Raw genomic sequence first — 17,993 nt, 5'->3', positions numbered from 1 at the left:
GTATAGGATGGTAACAGCTCCCAGCTGTCGCTAGTCCCTGAATACTTCACCATGCTTTGTTGGCTCACTTATCCCTGTCCACACCTTCGTAAGTTGTCCCTTCATCATAGTGTCTTGAGCCGTCTGAACTGGATTCTATTTCTTGCAGGCTCCCCAACTTATATCTTCCATCATATCCTTCCCGCCACCCCATTCCATATGCCATATTCTCCACCCCCTATCTAGGCCAACTCTGCCTGGTGCACAAGGCATTCCTTGCCTCTGCATCCCACCAAGCGTCCCAACCACACAATAAAACACAGGCATTAGGCTCTGCACGCTACAACTATACAAGCAAGACACCCATGACTTCACTATCTAGCTGGACCATTTCTGACCTGTGACTATCCCAATGCATACCATTCATGCACACCCTGATTCTGACCCACCTTGCACTCACCATCAGGATGGCGGATGTACCTCGCTCTGGGGTCTTCCCCCTGTATTGAAGCCCAGCTCCACCCTTACTACCAGCTTCCAAATGTTACTCAGGGTCTAGGCTGCCCTCATATCTGCCCTTCCATCCCATGACTCTGCTCCAGCTAGCACCTCCTCATTGTAATCCATTGCTGTACCAGCTCTGTCAGCGGACATAAGGAGATGAAAGCCAGAAGACCTCCCATTGAATAATTAGCCTTCCATTAAAAACACTCAAATTCTGGCAGATTCCTTATCCATAAAACTGAGCTATATTTGGCATCATATGTAGAAGCATCATGGTCTTGGGTGACTTTGAAATAGCCAATGATAATTATCCTTGGAATGCCAAGTTCTTTGGAGTTAAAAACTTCCTCTTCTTGCTACAGAGTTCTTCATGACTAACTGCTAAATGCCTCCCTCATCCAGTGTCTGACCTCACTCTCTGGGAGACCCACTCCACTCCGGCAACATCTACCCCAGACTAGAAGCAAAACACCACTTCTCCTGCTCCCTGAAGGTCTGCCTCTTTGCTCTCCAAAACACCACCCCCTTTCTTCCCAGCCTCCCAGCCCTCCCCCTCCAGAACATCAGCCCTCCTGCTTAATAAATAATTCTTACATCTTCCTCCACAACACTTCCTCTTTCTCTCTTGCCGCTTTCATTTACATACTGATGTCATAAAGGAGGTGGGGGTGAGGAAGGGTTATAGCCAGGAGAGAAGATACATTATCTTCTTGGCATTTTACTAATAGGTCTTTTTGTCTCCTCCTTTCAAAATTTGAAGGGAGCTACACAAGCTGGAACAAATTTCTTTCAAGCTCGTTTAGCCTTTCTTGTGCTTTTTCCATTATCATTTTATAGCAGAGATTTCAGTGAGGATTCACAGTGAGTCATTTTATGAGGCAGCTCCATCTGTACCATCTGCAGGCATGACTTTCCCATCACTCTAGACATTACGTATCTCCTTATGGCAGCCCGGACAGGGGGTGGAGATTGCCAAGCCAGGTCACATGCCAGGAGTCCATCACTCATCTGAAGGGTGTGGGAAGGGTCTGCTTACAATTAGATTCATCTCCTGGTTCTGGATAATATGTCCCTCTGGCTTCAAATTCTTTCTTGCCAGCTCCCTGCTGGCTGGGCCCAGGAGGGGTTGAAGTCCTGCCTTCCTGCTTTCTTTCCTCCTCTCTCTCTCATTCCCATCTCTCTCTCCCCCTTTCTCATTCTCCACTGTCTACATCTGTCTATTTCTCTTTCCCCCATTCCATCTCTTTCCCCTTCTCCACCTTCCTCTCTTTCCATCTCTCCTCCACCTTTTCCCCACTTGGCCCCATTCTTCATCTTCCTGCTCTTATCTTTCCCTCTTTTCTGTCCTTCTCACTGTTTCTGGTCCTTTGAAAAGAAAATGTTCAGGTCACCCTAACAGGGATCATTGCTGTTTCTCACAGGGTAACCAGACTGCCAAAAATTTTTTAAGTCCATCTCCAGAGGGAGATAATCTCACATTTAACATGTTTTTTAAGACGCATCAGGGCTTGTATATAATGCTAATTGCTGGAGAAAATATACCTAAGCCTTTAGGGGTAGGGATAGGAAAGCCATCTGTAAAATGAAGATTAGTGGGGAGCAGTCACCACTGAATGAGGAAGTAGGACTCCTCAGAAGAGGCATTTCAAAGCTATTAGTCACTAATGCAGCGCAAAATTTAATTTAGAATCAATTAAATTTTCAACCATCTCTCCCACGTTCTATTCCATCCATTGTAAAACATCATAACCAAAAATGAGGGGCTTAAGCCCTCATTCATTTGCATATAATTTACATCTTACTTGTGAAGTCTACCTAAATATATACACGAAGACTCCCAAATCTTTGACACTGTCAATTCAATTTAAAAGGTGTCTAACACTGGCAAAAAGGTCTATCTTTTAATGACTAGTAGAACTATCACTCCATTAAACCGATAAATCTACTTCATGATTTTGGGGCACCAAGGGGGATTACTGTGGCATGCATGTATGCATTCATTCATTTATAGCATTGTAGAGATACTCATGTAGGTTACATTAGAGATACTCAGTGAGTTATCAAATTCAAATCAGTGTGTTCAAATCCCTGTTGTTCTAGCTTATATATTACATGGCAGTTACTTTACCTCTAAAAGTCTGTTTCCTCATCTCTAAAAGGTACACAGTACCACCCACCCTTAAAAAAATATTATGAAATACACCCTCTATTCTAGTAGAACCTATTGGATGATGCCTGATGCCTTTTCCTTGTCTTAATAAGCTACTCTACTCAGCATTTCTTCATCACAAGATCAACATCAACTCTCACATGGTAGGAAAACCATTTAAAATGGAATCCAAGTTCTGGGTTTGGGTCCCAATTCTAACTGCTAGTCATATGCCCTTGGTAAAGTCCTATCACTTCTCCAGTTCTCAGTTTCCTCAGCTTTCAAGTTAAAATATGACTAGTATAAAAAGTTGATGATTGAGCTGAACAATAGCTGTAAAAGTACATTTTACATAAATGTGAAGTATTTTTCTTTTCCAACACAGCTTTTATAAACAACAGTGTGAAAAAGGTGAGCTGCCCTGAGATAAGTATGGGGCTGAGAGATATTTAGTCTGTGAGCCACTTGGCCAAGACAAGTGTACCATATCTGCCATCATCCACCATCTAAAGACTCTACCAAGGGGGTGGGGATGGTGGAAATTTTGACAACTCAACAGTAAAAAATAGAATGTATACATTAATTCACAACAGAACAGGAAGTGTAAGTCATGGCAGAAAAAAAGAAATCTATACCTTTTTCTATACATTAACATTTTTATCTATACATTAATACCACATTGTCATTTGTGAAGTTTAACTTGCAATTTACTCCAAGGCCTAGAAAAAGAATTGGAATATAAGACCCTTGTGGAGTGTCATTCTCTTTGCCCAGAGATGGCTCATGTCCATCAACAACTTCTGGTGTCACTGACCACAAGGGTTTGTCGATTCCTCTGTTAACTCTTCAGGGGGTAGATGAGTCACCTTCCTGTAGCCCCTGTCTCTCCTCGCTTGGGAACTTTCAAAGGACTTGGGGTGCAACAAATGCTTTCCTGGGCCCTGTGTGGTGAGTTTCCATTTTATCATCGCTTATTCAAGATTCAACATGGATATGAACTTAATATAGGAAACCAGAATATAGATTCATGGTTGTAGAGTTACCAGAAAACAGAAAGCACAGCTCTTCCTGTCCTTTCTTTTGTATCCAGGCGGGAAGATTTGCTCCCTACACCATTTCTTATCAGAAAGTAGATAACCAACTAAATAGAAAACTGCTCCCAGATGGCATCATTCAGTAGTGGGAGATCAACATCCTGGAATTTCAGGATCTGCTCTATAACTCTGTGTGATCCTGACAAGTCCCTTAATCCTTCTGATCTCAGTGTTCTCATTTGTAAAAGTATAGGATTCAATGAAATGGTCTCCATCTAAGCCCACGACCCTATCCAGTAATTTTCAGGGTTAACTGAATTGAGCAAAGCTAAAATATGGATTTCTGATCAGACTCATTATCTTATTTACTCCAAGAGAAAGATTCCTCCTTTTTAAAAAATAGATTAAGAAAAATAAACTGTTAGCTCTGGAGATGTAATGTCACTTTGGTTTTCCTATGTAGTCCATGGTAGACTTTAGGAGCAGAATGATGAGTGTCATTTTAACCCTGCAATTAAACATGGATTTAAAGCACCTAGCACATGGGCAGATCCAAGCAAATGTTATTTCCCCTTATACAACCTTTCCCAGGGTCTTCAGTGTACTCCTGAAACTGAAAAAGTGAAAGCTGCTCAAATATCTGCTTCCAGAAACACATCTCATCCATGCAATGCCAACAATAGCAAAAGAAATCCCAGTTTTAATGCAGATGTTGCACACACTCATTGCTTCCTTGTCTTCTGGCACAGGAACTGAGATCTGATACTTGGGGCTTCAGTTTTCCTTTGTGCAAGATGAGCATTAGGTCCTTTGCTTAGAAAGAGCTCAATTGATCTGTCTCCAGGATGACGTGCATGATAAAAAGAAAACCAATGTAAGTGAGGGGAGTTTCTTTTTGTCTTGCAGGTAGCCTTAGAACACTTCTTGCTGCTCAAACGTCGTTTCCCTAATAGTAGGGTAGTAGTGTGGAATGTGAAAAGATTACTCAAAATTAGGGCCATTTTGGAGGCCAGGTGTATTAAAAACTATGCCCTTCCTACCCCACCTTGACAGAGAAGAACACAGAGGGAAGAAATCAGGACAGGGTTTTCTGTCAGCTCCTGCAATAATAAGATAGTTCAATATATGAATCTTTATTTTTTATAATATATTTTTAAATTTTTTTATTTATTTTTTATTTTTGGCTGCGTTGGGTCTTCATTGCTGCGCGTGGGCTTTCTCTAGTTGCGGCGAGCGGGGACTAATCTTTGTTGCGGCGCGGGGGCTTCTCATTGCAGTGGCTTCTCGTGCTGCAGAGCACGGGCTCTAGGCACGCGGGCTTCAGTAGTTTTGGCACATGGGCTCAGTAGTTGTGGTTCGCGGGCTCTAGAGCACAGGCTCAGTAGTTGTGGCGCAGGGGTTTAGTTGCTCCGCGGCATGTGGGATCTTCCTGGACCAGGGCTGAAACCTGTGTCCCCCGCATCAGCAGGTGGATTCTTAACCACCATGCCACCAGGGAAGCCCAATATATGAATCGTTACACCAAAAATTTCAGGGCAAAAATTTCAGTTGATTGGGATAACAAAGCACAAACACCAGATTCCAAAAAGCTTCTCATTCCTTGACTCAGATTCAGAGGCAAAGACTCACGATGCTGATGAAACATCTAAATAAATCATACAATTTTAATGAAAAACACAAGAGACTGATACAAAAGAATGCAGCCTCCTGCTGCACCAACACATAGCCCCAAGTACAGACACAATCATTTACAACAGGGGTAAAGAGATCCTGTTCTCCCCACAAGTCCAATACGGTAGCCCGAGCTCAACTGATGAAAGATGCCAATTTTTCAATGAACATCCTTTTTCTGATTTTTTTTTTCTTTAAAATATTCCAAGAGGTAGAATTATGGATGCCAAGTCTATAAGCACGTTTTTAAAACTACTGAGACTTATCCCCAAACTAGTGCATTTTTCTTCAAGGGAAGCCCCTCTGCTTGGTGTGGTGGCATGTGGGATACCCAGGATTGGATGTTAAGTGGCATACAAATCGCAACCTCCTTTCCTTGGCACTGAATAGAATTTAAGGTGCTGCCTGTCATCTTCTTTGCAGCCTAGGCATACTTTCAGCAGCTCCATTCAGTTGCAAGAGGCTGCATGCTGGACACCAGAGGACAACCACAGAACTGGCTCTTCTCGACACCTTGTGAAGGTCACACGACCACAAACCTTTCAGGGGAAGCCCAGATGTCAACAGCCAAAGTAAACAAGAGAGTCACTCACTAAGGCAGCACTCCCTGCTTTTTTCAACATAAATAATCTATGTTTATTACAGAAAATAGACAGGATAATATTTTAAAAAGCAAAGTCGGCCATAACCTCACCACCCAGAGACAACCATCTTTACATGTTTATATATGTCCTTGTATTGACAGAATTCATTCCCATACAAATATATAAGTAAACTTGCATTTTATAAAAACAGAATTATAACATATATATACTATGCTACACTTATTTTTTCAGACTCAGTAATACACAACACTCTATACTTTTGAAAACATCAAATCCTGTACTTTGGCATATTTAGGGTGTTTCCAACTTTTCTCTGTTAAAACATGTAGACACACACACTTGCATGGCATTTAATTCTGGAAGGATATCTATTTTCTTTAAATCGCACTACAATAAACATCTTTGAACATGTTTGTTCTCAATGGACATCCTTTTTCTGATTTTTCTTCTTTAAAATATTCCAAGAGGTAGAATTATAGATGCCAAGTCTATGTACATTTTTAAAGCTACTGAGACTTATCTCCAAACTGTAGTGCATTTTTCTTCAAGGGGAGCCCCTCTGCTTAGCGTGGTGGTGGCATGTGGGATGCCCAAGATTGGATGTTAAGTGGCATACAAATCCCAACTGCCAAGAAGCCGATGGGAAACAAATTGGAACCCTTTCTAAAGCGTCAAGGTGATTACTGCTTAGTACCCAGCTATCTTCCAGCAACTTCATATAAAATATTCCTTCATGTCAGACCCATAATCACCTTTTCAAACTTGTGCCGTGGAGAGTCTCCGATATGTGTTCAGCCTGCAGGGCATAAATCTCTCAGAGCGCACTGCAACCTGCAGAGCTTCCCTCCCACAGGCGTGGGGCTGCTCTGCGGCAGCTGAAAAGCACATGTTGTGGTCCTCCACCCTCACCTCTTCTCCCACACCCTCCTCCAGCTTCCTTCTGCCTTCGGGCTTGCACATTTCTCCTTGACAGTTGCTTTCAGAAAAATATTTCTAAGATGTTTACCTATGCAAATCTGTCTTTCAAAACAGTACCCACAATCGAACCTCAGCACACAAAAGGCTACACTCATTGGTGGCCAAACGAGAATGTCAGGATGACCAAAGAGGTAGGGATTTGCTGAGTGCCGATATACAGCCCAGAGCCCTTCTAGCCTGAGTTCTTTGTCCAGAGGAGGGGAATTTAGATGCTCTGCCCTTCCATTGAAGAGCCGCACACACAAATGAGGACCAGGTAGCAGATGGATCAGGCAGGTGTCGTTCCCCAAGAAGTTGGCATGAAAGTTAACATAAGAGAGAAATCTTTCTCACAGTTCTAGGGTGTTCGCCATCAGACGTGTCATGTCTTACTTCACTAGGAAAAAACTAATCCACCGAAGCACAAACAGCTTCCCAAGCCCTGTGCTAAGGAGTCCAGCTCGTCCCAAAGCTGCCAAGAGTCCCCATTCATGTTTCCCAGCATTCTCTGAGCGCAGGTAGGCTTGGCTGCCCTCGCTTATGTTACCACACACAGGCCTACCCAGCCCTGGCCTGTGTGCATGCAGCATTTTCTGACACTGCAGCACGTGAAATAGCTCTGCTGACCAGAGGGGAAGAAGGGAAGGGATAAACTGGGAGACTGGGATTGACATATACACACTACTATATACAAAATATATAACTAATAAGAACCTACTATATAGCACAGGGAACTCTACCAGTACTCTGTAATGACCTATATGGGAAAAGAATCTTTACAAGAGTGGATATATATGTATGTGTATAACTAACTCACTTTGCTGTACACTTGAAACTAACACAACATTGTAAATCAACCGTACTCCAATAAAAATTTTTTTTAAAAGGACTAAAAAAAAAAAAGAAAAGAAATAGCTGTGCTGTTATTTCCATTGTGGTCTTGCAGCAAATGCCAAGTGACCTACAAGCACCTGAAATGCACCTGAGACTGGTCATGGGAGAGCTGTTTCAAGCCCACGTCTGTGCGGGACCTGGAGCATCAGGGGAAGATCCTAGTGCTGTGTGCTTTGGCCGCCTCTGCTTATGGTCATTGCCACCTGAGTTCATTGCCATCCTCGGGTGTTAGGGCTCAGAGGTAGTTGCTGGGGGAAGGGAAAGCTGGTAAGGACTTGGACAGGACTGTAGGTGTGTATGACAGCTGTATAAAGCTAGCCTGTTAGTGGGAGATGGGGAGGTAGGTGGCGCTGGGGGCTCCAGAGGCTGAAAAAATACACCCCTGGTGAGTGGGTATTTTTCTCCAACCAGGCTTTCAGAAAGGGGTGAATGCTTTTCTCTCTGCTCAGCAGCTCCCGAGTGACGACAAGTTTCTCAGCCAGATCCCCACACTCAGAACGGTCTCAGTCCCTAAACACCATCTCCTGAGAATCCCCAGCCCACCGGTGGGTCGACAGTAGTGATACCAGCACCAGCAATAACAGCATCTGTGATGTGTGGAGCCCTACATGCCACTGTACGCTTCCTTGTAAAGAAAACCGTACCCGGTTTTATTTAATCCTCCTAACATCTTTGTGAAGTTGGCATTATTATTCCTCCTTTTATAGGTAACTATCCTGAGGCTCAGGGAGGTTACACTGACTGCCCAAGTCAAACAGCTAGCAAATGGCAGAGCGGGGTTGGACTGCCCTTAACCTCTGCACCAGGTACACACCTATCTGTTCACTCAGAACGGGGCAGGTACCAAGGGCACGTACTAAGAAGACGAACACATTCACAAGTTTTGCCCATTGGCTGTTTCCCCAGCTTGTATCTCCAGAAGGTTTACTGGGCCACATCATGCTGCCCCCAAACCCACACAACCACCCAAGAACGGTCCCAAACAAAACCGTCCTCTTTCACCCAAACATTTCTTCAGTTCTCACCATGGAACCACCATATCTACATCAACCCTGTGTGAAACTACAGTCATTTATCTAACCCTTCTTCCTTACCTCCATGCAGTAAGTCTTGTTTTTTCTCCTCCAAAATGGTTCTTCAAGGTAGCTGATCATCACTTTCTTATTCCAACTGCCTTGGAGCTGTGCTCCCTGCCTCCAGCATCTAGACCCTCTATTCCGAATACCACACCTTCAGCAGCGCTTCTGCCATTTCCTACCTCCCTCTACACCTACAATCTTGAGGTGAGATTCCTCTGTTTTGATATCAAGGCCCCCTATAGCTGGCCCCATCCTACCTTTCCATACTCCCACCTTTGTTCTACACAATATCACCTCCACCAATCCCCTCACCAACAAGACCCACCTGTCAGTCTATACCACCCCAACCCAAATCACTGTTCAAGCACCATTCTCATGATTACACAAGTTTAATATTATTGCATTTCACAGAGAACCCAGTGTATAGGACTCAGTCAACACATCCATTTCTAAATTAACTATGATATAGTCTGGACAATTTTCCTGAATCAAAACACATAGCTTGGCTTTGTATGAAACCGATCTTGGCCATTGATTGACCATAAATTTAAGTGAACCAGTTGAGGAACACAGCCACTTGAAAAAGCCAAGACAAGGCAAACTGGGCCTGTGTCATGAACAGGATGGTGCCCAGATCATGAATATAGGTCCCAGGACAGCCTCCACCAACCAGGGCACATCCTGAGTGATGCACGCAACTCTGGATGTCCTGCTCAAATTCTGTGTATCACCTGGTCAAGATATTGATCATCCCCAGAAGTGGGATAAAGCTAAGGAAGGGATATAGAATTGATTACGAAGGAAAAACCGTGGGGCTTGCTTTAGCAGCACATATACTAAAGTTAGAATGATACAGAGAAGATTAGCATGGCCCCTGAACAAGGATGACAAGCAAATTCGTAAAGCATTCCGTATTTATCAGCTCGGTGCTTTGTGCCCACCTAGAGGGGTGGGATAGGGAGGGTGAGAGGGAGGGAGATGCAAGAGGGGAAAGATATGGGGACATATGTATATGTATAACTGACTCACTTTGTTATAAAGCAGAAACTAACACACCATTGTAAAGCAATTATATTCCAATAAAGAAGTTAAAAAAAAAAACACTAAAAATAGAACTACCCTATGACCCAGCAATCCCACTACTGGGCAGATATCCTGAGAAAACCATAATTCAAAGAGTCACGTACCACAATATTCATTGCAGCACTATTTACAATAGCCAGGACATGGAAGCAACCTAAGTGTCCATAGTCAGATGAATGGATAAAGATGTGGCACATATATACAATGGAATATTACTCAGCCAAAAAAACAAACGAAATTGAGTTATTTGTAGTGAGGTGGATGGACCTAGAGACTGTCATACAGAGTGAAGTAAGTCAGAAAGAGAAAAACAAATACCATATGCTAACACATATATATAGATTTTAAAAATATGGTTCTGAAGAACCTAGGGGCAGGACAGGAATAAAGACATGGACAGAGAATGGACTTGAGGACACGGGGAAGAGGAAGGGGAAGCTAGGACAAAGTACAAGAGTGGTATGGACTTATATACACTACCAAATGTAAAATAGATAGCTAGTGGGAAGCAGCCACATAGCACAGCTCGATGATTTGTGACCACCTAGAGGGGTGGGATAGGGAGGGTGGGAGGAAGACGCAAGAGGGAGGAGATATGGGGATATATGTATATGTATAGCTGATACAGTTTGTTGTAAAGCACAAACTAACACACCACTGTAAAGCAATTATACTCCAATAAAGATGTTAAAAAAAAAAAAAAGGAAAGAAAAACCATGGAAGGAATCAGTATGTTCAGAGGACGATCCAATAGAAGGGACATTCTAGCAAAGACACCGATTTTTTTCTATTTTCCTCCATTGGGCAGAAGCACTAAGGTGCAAGTTTTAGGCAAGGGACGCAAAAGATCCCAATTTAATATGCGTATTAAGTCAGTATTATAAGTAGTAATTCCCCTGTCATTAAAAGTGTTGGAGCAGACATGAAATGTCTACCTCCAGAATGTTTTAGAAAGAATTCCTATACAACATGGTAAATCTACTATAGCCCAATAAAATGTCTAATTAAATAATTTTTTTAAAAATGTTTTAAAGAAGAATTCCTACATTAAGTGGAAGCTACCATGAGACGGTCCACTAGAGAGACTCTACCACTTTCTTTGCTGTTGCTTTGGTGACATTGAGGAGGTCCCAGATTTCTTTTGCCTCCTAAAAACATGAAAGTAATTTAGTTCCAATATTCCCAGGCTACACTCTTTTCCCTTCTGAACCAGCCACAGTGAGTTGTGACAACAGGTGAAAACCCGAATGCCTATAGGCAGGTGATTAATTTTCTGCATCAGATTGAGATTAAACAATACAGAATAGAGAGTCCAGTGCACAACACATAAGTTCATGCACTGCTCGAAGGTATTCAAATTCCAGTTATTTTTAAATATTGTGCCAAGAAAAATGGAATAACCAGTTTACCACCCCTGAAACCATCATAGAACAGAATAAAGTATTGGAGAATTTTGCTTTGTTTTGTTCTATTTTGGTTTTGCTATGGTCATAGATCATAGTGATTAGTAGCATGGGTTCTGAAACAGAACGACTGGGTTCAGGTACAAGGTCAGTAATTTCCAGTTATGTCGCTTCTCTGAACCTTAGTTTTCTCATCTTTAAAACATATTAAGTATACTCACCTAATTGGTTTGTTTTGAGGAAAAAATGGAATAATATATACCACATGCTTAGAGCAGTGCCTAACATTTAATAAGCACTCAAAAACGAAGGTGAAATTGGAAAGATATTCTAAAAGGCATTCTTTTTAGGAATCCCCAAGTGGCCTAGCTTACCTTAGAGCAGCATTTCCTGATCCATAGTCTTTGAAAGACTTGATAGTAAGTGTTCTGCACTAAGAGGGGTCCATGATTAAATAATTTTGAGAAACGATACACACTATAGAAATCCCTTTGGAGATGGACACTAGCATACATTAACTTGATTTACTCTGGTAGATTTAATCACAAAACCTCTATCCTTTGAGATATCCAACTAAAACCCAAAGATCCAATATTTTTATGAATATATTTTAGAAATGCCTCCTTCTGGGAGCTTCCAATTTTTTCTTAAAATATTTACTCTTTCACCATTTATATCCACTTCTGCTTCCAAGAAAGGATTTGAAGCACATGCTAAGGGGTCAAAGAAATTTATTTCTCTAGAGATTGTAAACCTCAACCTCCTCTTTGCTGGGCTTCTTTCCTCCCCCCAGACCCACTGCAAAACTTCAAAGCCAGTTTTGATATCCATTCCTTCATGCTGGTTCAATGGTCCTGAAATCTACATACATTCTGCCTAAATGATCACCTCTTCTGCACTACTGAATATCTATAGAACCGTTCCCCCTTCCTGAAGTCCCTGGGCCACTTTCGTACCTCTCCAGGTCAAATTATACCAACCATTGTGCCACAAGTGGTAAGGGACACAACGGTAGCATAAGATAATGTCCCCTAGCCGCATGGAGCTTACCTTATCCTGGAGAGGCCAGATCTACACTCCTGAGCGAGTCAGAAATCAGAATTCACAAGCAAACTCTGTGACCTGAGAGGTGATCTGAGAGCTCCTCCTCCAACTTGACACTGACTTTCTGCATTGCATTTTCAGTGGAACGGCTTAGAGAAAAGGTGAGTATTTTCCCAAGGCACGAACTGCCTCCATCAGGGGTAAGTAATGGGTACATCAAACCTCTAAGTATAAGTGCTATGGTTGAACCTGAGCTGCCTGGGACCTTAACCAGAGAAATGTGGAAGGTTTCCATTCCTGAGGGTCTTTATAAACAACTTCCTCAAATTCACCCAAAACTTGTACTACTTCTAGAAGAACTCAGAGGAAAATATTTTTAATTAATGACATGGTCTAGAAATCAACTGTGGACTGATTAGCAGGGAATTTTGAGTTTCAAGCCGTTTGGATAATTTGGGGTGGTCAAGATCAAGTTTGGAGCAGTGCCCATTTAAGTCAGCCTGTGAGACTTCCAGTGTTCGGAGTGTGACTTTGGGGGTTGGTGGGGGATTTGAAGGTGAGGGAAGGTTCATTCATGAGTTAAAGAGCAGATCTGGCCCCTGAGATAGACTGTGCTCAGCAAAAAACGCCCTTCCGTGTATGAAGATGCAATAACTGGTTCTGTAGTTCCCCACCACAGGGAAAGTTGGGGCAAACAGGGGAAGGAAACAAGAACAAGAATACCAGGGACTCAGTCCCTTCATTTGGAACAATTACTAAATGAACATTTGAAAAGGTGTTACATAGTTTATGAAACAGTATCACATGCGCTATTTAATTCTCACAAGTGTCCTTTGAGCTGGGATCCCTGTCTCCTATTTACAGATGGAAAAACCACAGCTCAGAGGCAGAGATAAAATGGTTTCCTCAAGATCCCATGGTTCATAAGTGGCAGAACCAGGACCCAAACACAGAGCCTCATAGATCCAAATTCCACATTCTTTTCCTCTTTAATCACTTTTAATTTTTTTTGTTTTTTGTTTGTTTGTTTGTTTTGCGGTACGCGGGCCTCTCACTGTTGTGGCCTCTCCCGTTGCGGAGCACAGGCTCCGGACGCGCAGGCTCAGCGGCCATGGCTCACGGGCCCAGCCGCTCCGCGGCATGTGGGATCCTCCTGGACCAGGGCACGAACCTGCGTCCCCTGCATCGGCAGGCGGACTCTCAACCACCGCGCCACCAGGGAAGCCCAATCACCTTTAATTTTTGACTGGACTTCTTTGCTACCACGTGAGGAGTCAAGATAGCAAGTGGTTGGAAGAGGAAAAGAATGTGGAATTTGGATCCATAAGGATCTGTGTTTGATGTTGTATATGAAAGCTGTTAAGAGAGTAAATCCTGAGTTCTCATCACAAGGAAAACATTTTTTCTTTAATTTCGTATCTATATGAGACGGTGGATGTTCACTAAACTTGTGCTCATCATTTCATGATGCATGTAAGTCAAATCATTATGCTGTACACCTTAAACTTATACAGGGCTATATGTCAATTTATCTCAATAAAACTAGAGGAAAAAAAAAATTAAAGGTGAAAAGGCAGAAGAAGTTCTCCATGCCTACTAAACCCCTGCAACAAGTGACATTCCAACGTCAGCGAGCAGAAGAGCCTATCTGCTCCTGACACACGCAAGTCCTCCAGATCTGTCCAACTCTTTGTCACATCCCTTGTCCACAAGCAGTAAACCAACCATTTCAAAATCATATGGAAATGGTACATCCAGACAGTGGAATATTATCCAGTACTAAAAAGAAATGAGCTATCAAGCCATGAAAAAAAATACGGAAGAATCTTAAATGCACCTTACTAAATGAAAGAAGCCAACCTGAAAAGGCTGCATACTCTGATTCCTACTATATGACATTCTGGAAAAGGCAAAACTAAGGAGACGGTACAAAGATCAGTGGTTACCAGGGGTCGAGGCAGGGGAAAGGATGAATAGGCAGAACACAGAAGATTTTGAGGGCAGTGAAACTATTCCGTACGACACTATAATGGTGGATGCAGTTATTATACATTTGTTAAAGCCCATGGAATATACAACACCAAGGCTGAAGCCTGATGTAAACTATGGACTTTGAGTGGTGATGCATCAATGCAGATTCATCAAATGTAACAAAGGTACAACTCTAATGGGAGATATTGATGGTGGGAGAGGTGTACATGTGCAAAATCAGAGTTTATATGGGAAATCTCTGTACCGTCTGTTCAATTTTGCTATGAACCTAAAACTACTCTAAAAAAAGTCTATTTAAAAAACAAAAAAGTAGGTTCACATACTCAAGTTGTTCCAAACATACTTAAAAGTTCTCCAGTGATGTATGTGCCTATCAGTTTTTAAGTTTAAATTAGCTAAAAATAAATAAAATTTCAAATTCAAAACAAAAATCATATGGGAGTCACCACAGAACCTCATCGTCATTTCTTTCTAACTAGAGGCTTCTTATAGTCCCTTCTTCCCAGGAGCAAAAGACCATTCTGAGAATCTGTTACCTAGATTTGGAAAGCCTTTCCCCAGTCGAGGGGATGTACATGAACATCCTAGCAAAAGTGAGTTGTTACAGCTGGAACACTACCCAAATATGGAACCATTCAAACGTCCATGCTCCCCCTCCACAGCATCACTCTGAGCCCCAAGATTAGCAAGGGAAGTCTGTGGAACTGTCTTACAAAAGTGGAAGCGTATTGCCAGGTTGCATCAGTCATCCTGGTCCAGCTGGCATCTGCTTCTCCCACCAGAATAGGGATACTTCTTCCCCATCCGCTCCTGGAAAACACCTCCTAATGATTGTGGATGGTGCCCGAGATGAGGGGAAGGAGGAAAAGCGCCACCTTCCTGACCCAACTAGCAATCTGTTCACACCTGGCAGCGTGAGCTTTGATTATCCTCGACTCAGGTTGTGTAACCACAGATGTCTCTAGTTTTCACAAAGCAAAGGAGCTCTTGTCTGGAATAAATGAGATAGATAAATTAGAGGGGGAAGGGAAAGAGTCAAAGGTGTCCCCCCCACTCCCCCCACTTTTCATCTGTGGTGATCTGGGCTCTCTAATCTATTGTACAAATGTCTGCACACAGCATGCCAACACTTGCTTGTAAACTCACGGGAGAAATATCACCTGGAGACAATGAATAATGTCTGCTTCATGCCGTTCTCCCCTAATATACTTTTTGTTTTGAAGGCATCATATGGATTAAGTTAGTAACACCCATCCTCACGTTTTCAAGCCGCTATCTCCCCCTAAATCATCTCTCTTTGGAACTTGACAGGTTATCACACCTTGTCTCATTTCATGCTGCAGCTTCCCATGAGCAGATTAGTCCTGCTTCACAAATCACAGGCTCCTTTCCCGAGTGAAACACCTTCAAAATTACAGCAACTTTCCCCAAGGGGTATCAAAGTTCTTTTTTCCAAGGTCTGTGGTGTTCCACTAAGAGGCTTCATTGTTCTGAAGCACCACACCTTGGATCATCTCCTTGGCTGAGGGTATTATCATAAAACAGCAAGAAGAGAATTCGCCAAGCCCATGATAACTTCATCTCTGTATTTAACAGGGTGTCCTCCGGGCACGGCTCCAGGTGGCCTCTGCCTTACGAACCTTCAGAGGGGCAGGCAATGCCTGGAGCTGCTCTCCCAGGCCCAAGGTGCAGAGAGAGACAGGAAACAGTCTATCAGCAGCATCCTACTGGTTCTGTGGTTTATGAAATTCAAGCACAACCGCTTGCAATTTGCCAACTCATTCCAACCCATGGTTAGACAACCATATGTGGCAGATTCTGTACAGACACATACCATAGAAGTGTCAAAGAATCTGCTTCCTCCAAGTATTCCTATGATATTCTTCATACTTGCAGTGGCTATGTATTACTTCTACCCACTCAATATTCATTCCTTTTCTTGTGCTATTAGTACCTCAGTTTCTCCTGGGGGGATCACGTCTTAGTGCATAAAATTTGGTCCTAGCACTCAAGGTGAACATTTGACCAGGCCTCGTCAATGAGAAGACTCCATCACCCTGGCTACAGTGATTAATTCAGTGACAGTCGTGTGACCCACATCTGAGAACTTCAAGAACAATTAAGAAAGAGATGATCCCTTTCCACAGGGGTTGCTAAGCTGGTAAAATGTAACTCTGGATCTGAGGGTGGCTATCTTGCTACCACAGGGTGAGGGTGGGGGAGATGCTATGTGAAAATGGTGCCCTTGCAGAAGGAAGCACTGTCAAAAGTGAGAGAAATACACAATAACATTGTTTGACACCTGGATCCAGCCATGCCTGAAGTCACTGCCACATTCTAATCCTAAGAACCAATAAATTTCCTTTCTTGCTCAAGACAGTTTTAGCTGGGCTTCTCTCTTGAAAACAAAGAGCTCTGATAAATACACTGCCCAATAACAAAGAAAATAAAAGGCATCAGCAGTCCCAAATGATTCATACATTGATTTATGGTAAAATATATATTTTACCTAAACTATGTCAAGCTCTATGTTTGGTGTTAGGGACACAGAGACAAATAGGACACAATCCTTGCCTTAAAGGTTTTATATTCTAGTATCCAATTTAGCAACAAAATCCACAGTTTCAATAGCTCAAGGGATAATGAGGATTCTTGAATTTCTATTAAGAAATGAAATAGCATGGATTAGCACAAGTATCTAGCAACTTCGTATAATCCAGACGAGTGTGCCTTAGTACTCAGGACACAACTTACTTCTATTACGTGCTTTTGTGAAAAGAGCTAAATGCATATCTAATAAATTCTGGGAAGGGGAGTATGTGGCCACATGTTGTTTATGTTTGCAGAGAGTCCTTTCCTTCTTCTGATAATGAATTTGGGGAACCACCTCCACCACTGCTTGCAGTCTTGGTGAGACTGTCTATTTGGTGACTCTGTCAACTAGGCAAGACTGCTCCCAACCCAGATCAAGGCATGGCCATACGACATAAGTTGGTCCAATCAATTAGATCACTCCTTCTCAGTCCCCTTTTCAAGTCTTCCCCTCCCCCATATACCTGCCTTGGGCCTCTTCTCTTTTCCATCTACATTCACTCCCAAGGTGATCTCAACCAACCTCAGGCTTTAAATACCATTCACTTAATTTAATTAAATTAATATCCCCATCACAGATCTCTCCCCTGAACTCCAGATCACCCACTTGCATGTCCAACTGCCGACTCTTGATACTTCCACCTGATCTCACCCTTAGCATGCCCACACCACACTCCTGAATCCTGCAGACTTGCTCTTTCCTACAGTCTTTTCCATCTTAAGAACTGCTCAGGTGAAAACACTTGGGAGTCATCATTGATTCTTCCCTTTCTTTTCACACTCCATATCCTGACGGCCATCAAATCTGACAGCTCTTCCTTCACAAGAGATCCAGAAGCTGGTCGCTTCTTATCATCACCTCCACTAAGATCACTCTGGCCCAAGCCCAAATCATCTCCTCGCTGGATGATTGCAGAAGCTTTCTTATCAGTGACCATGATGCAGCCTTTGGTATATTCAGTATATTAGCAACAGAGCAACCAGCAGGATTAAGTCAACACTATTCC

At 42.6% G+C, this 17,993-nt stretch overlaps 1 non-coding gene and 1 pseudogene across 1 annotated transcript; one reads left to right on the top strand and one right to left on the bottom strand.

Annotated features, from left to right (window-relative positions):
* Positions 1-17,924, bottom strand: part of LOC112392508 (transcription initiation factor IIA subunit 2 pseudogene) — a 125,509-nt pseudogene extending 107,585 nt beyond the window's left edge.
* On the top strand, positions 9,689-9,791 carry LOC112392557 (U6 spliceosomal RNA). Its single transcript, XR_003001710.1, has one exon. It is a non-coding gene; the product is annotated as a U6 spliceosomal RNA (small nuclear RNA).
* Positions 17,925-17,993: the final 69 nt, after the last annotated feature.

Source organism: Neophocaena asiaeorientalis, unplaced genomic scaffold (assembly GCF_003031525.2).
Source record: "Neophocaena asiaeorientalis asiaeorientalis breed wild unplaced genomic scaffold, Neophocaena_asiaeorientalis_V1.1 scaffold256, whole genome shotgun sequence".
NCBI lineage: Eukaryota > Metazoa > Chordata > Mammalia > Artiodactyla > Phocoenidae > Neophocaena > Neophocaena asiaeorientalis.
The sequence above is the reverse complement of the archived record's forward strand: the minus strand, read 5'-3'. Positions and strand labels throughout refer to the sequence as shown.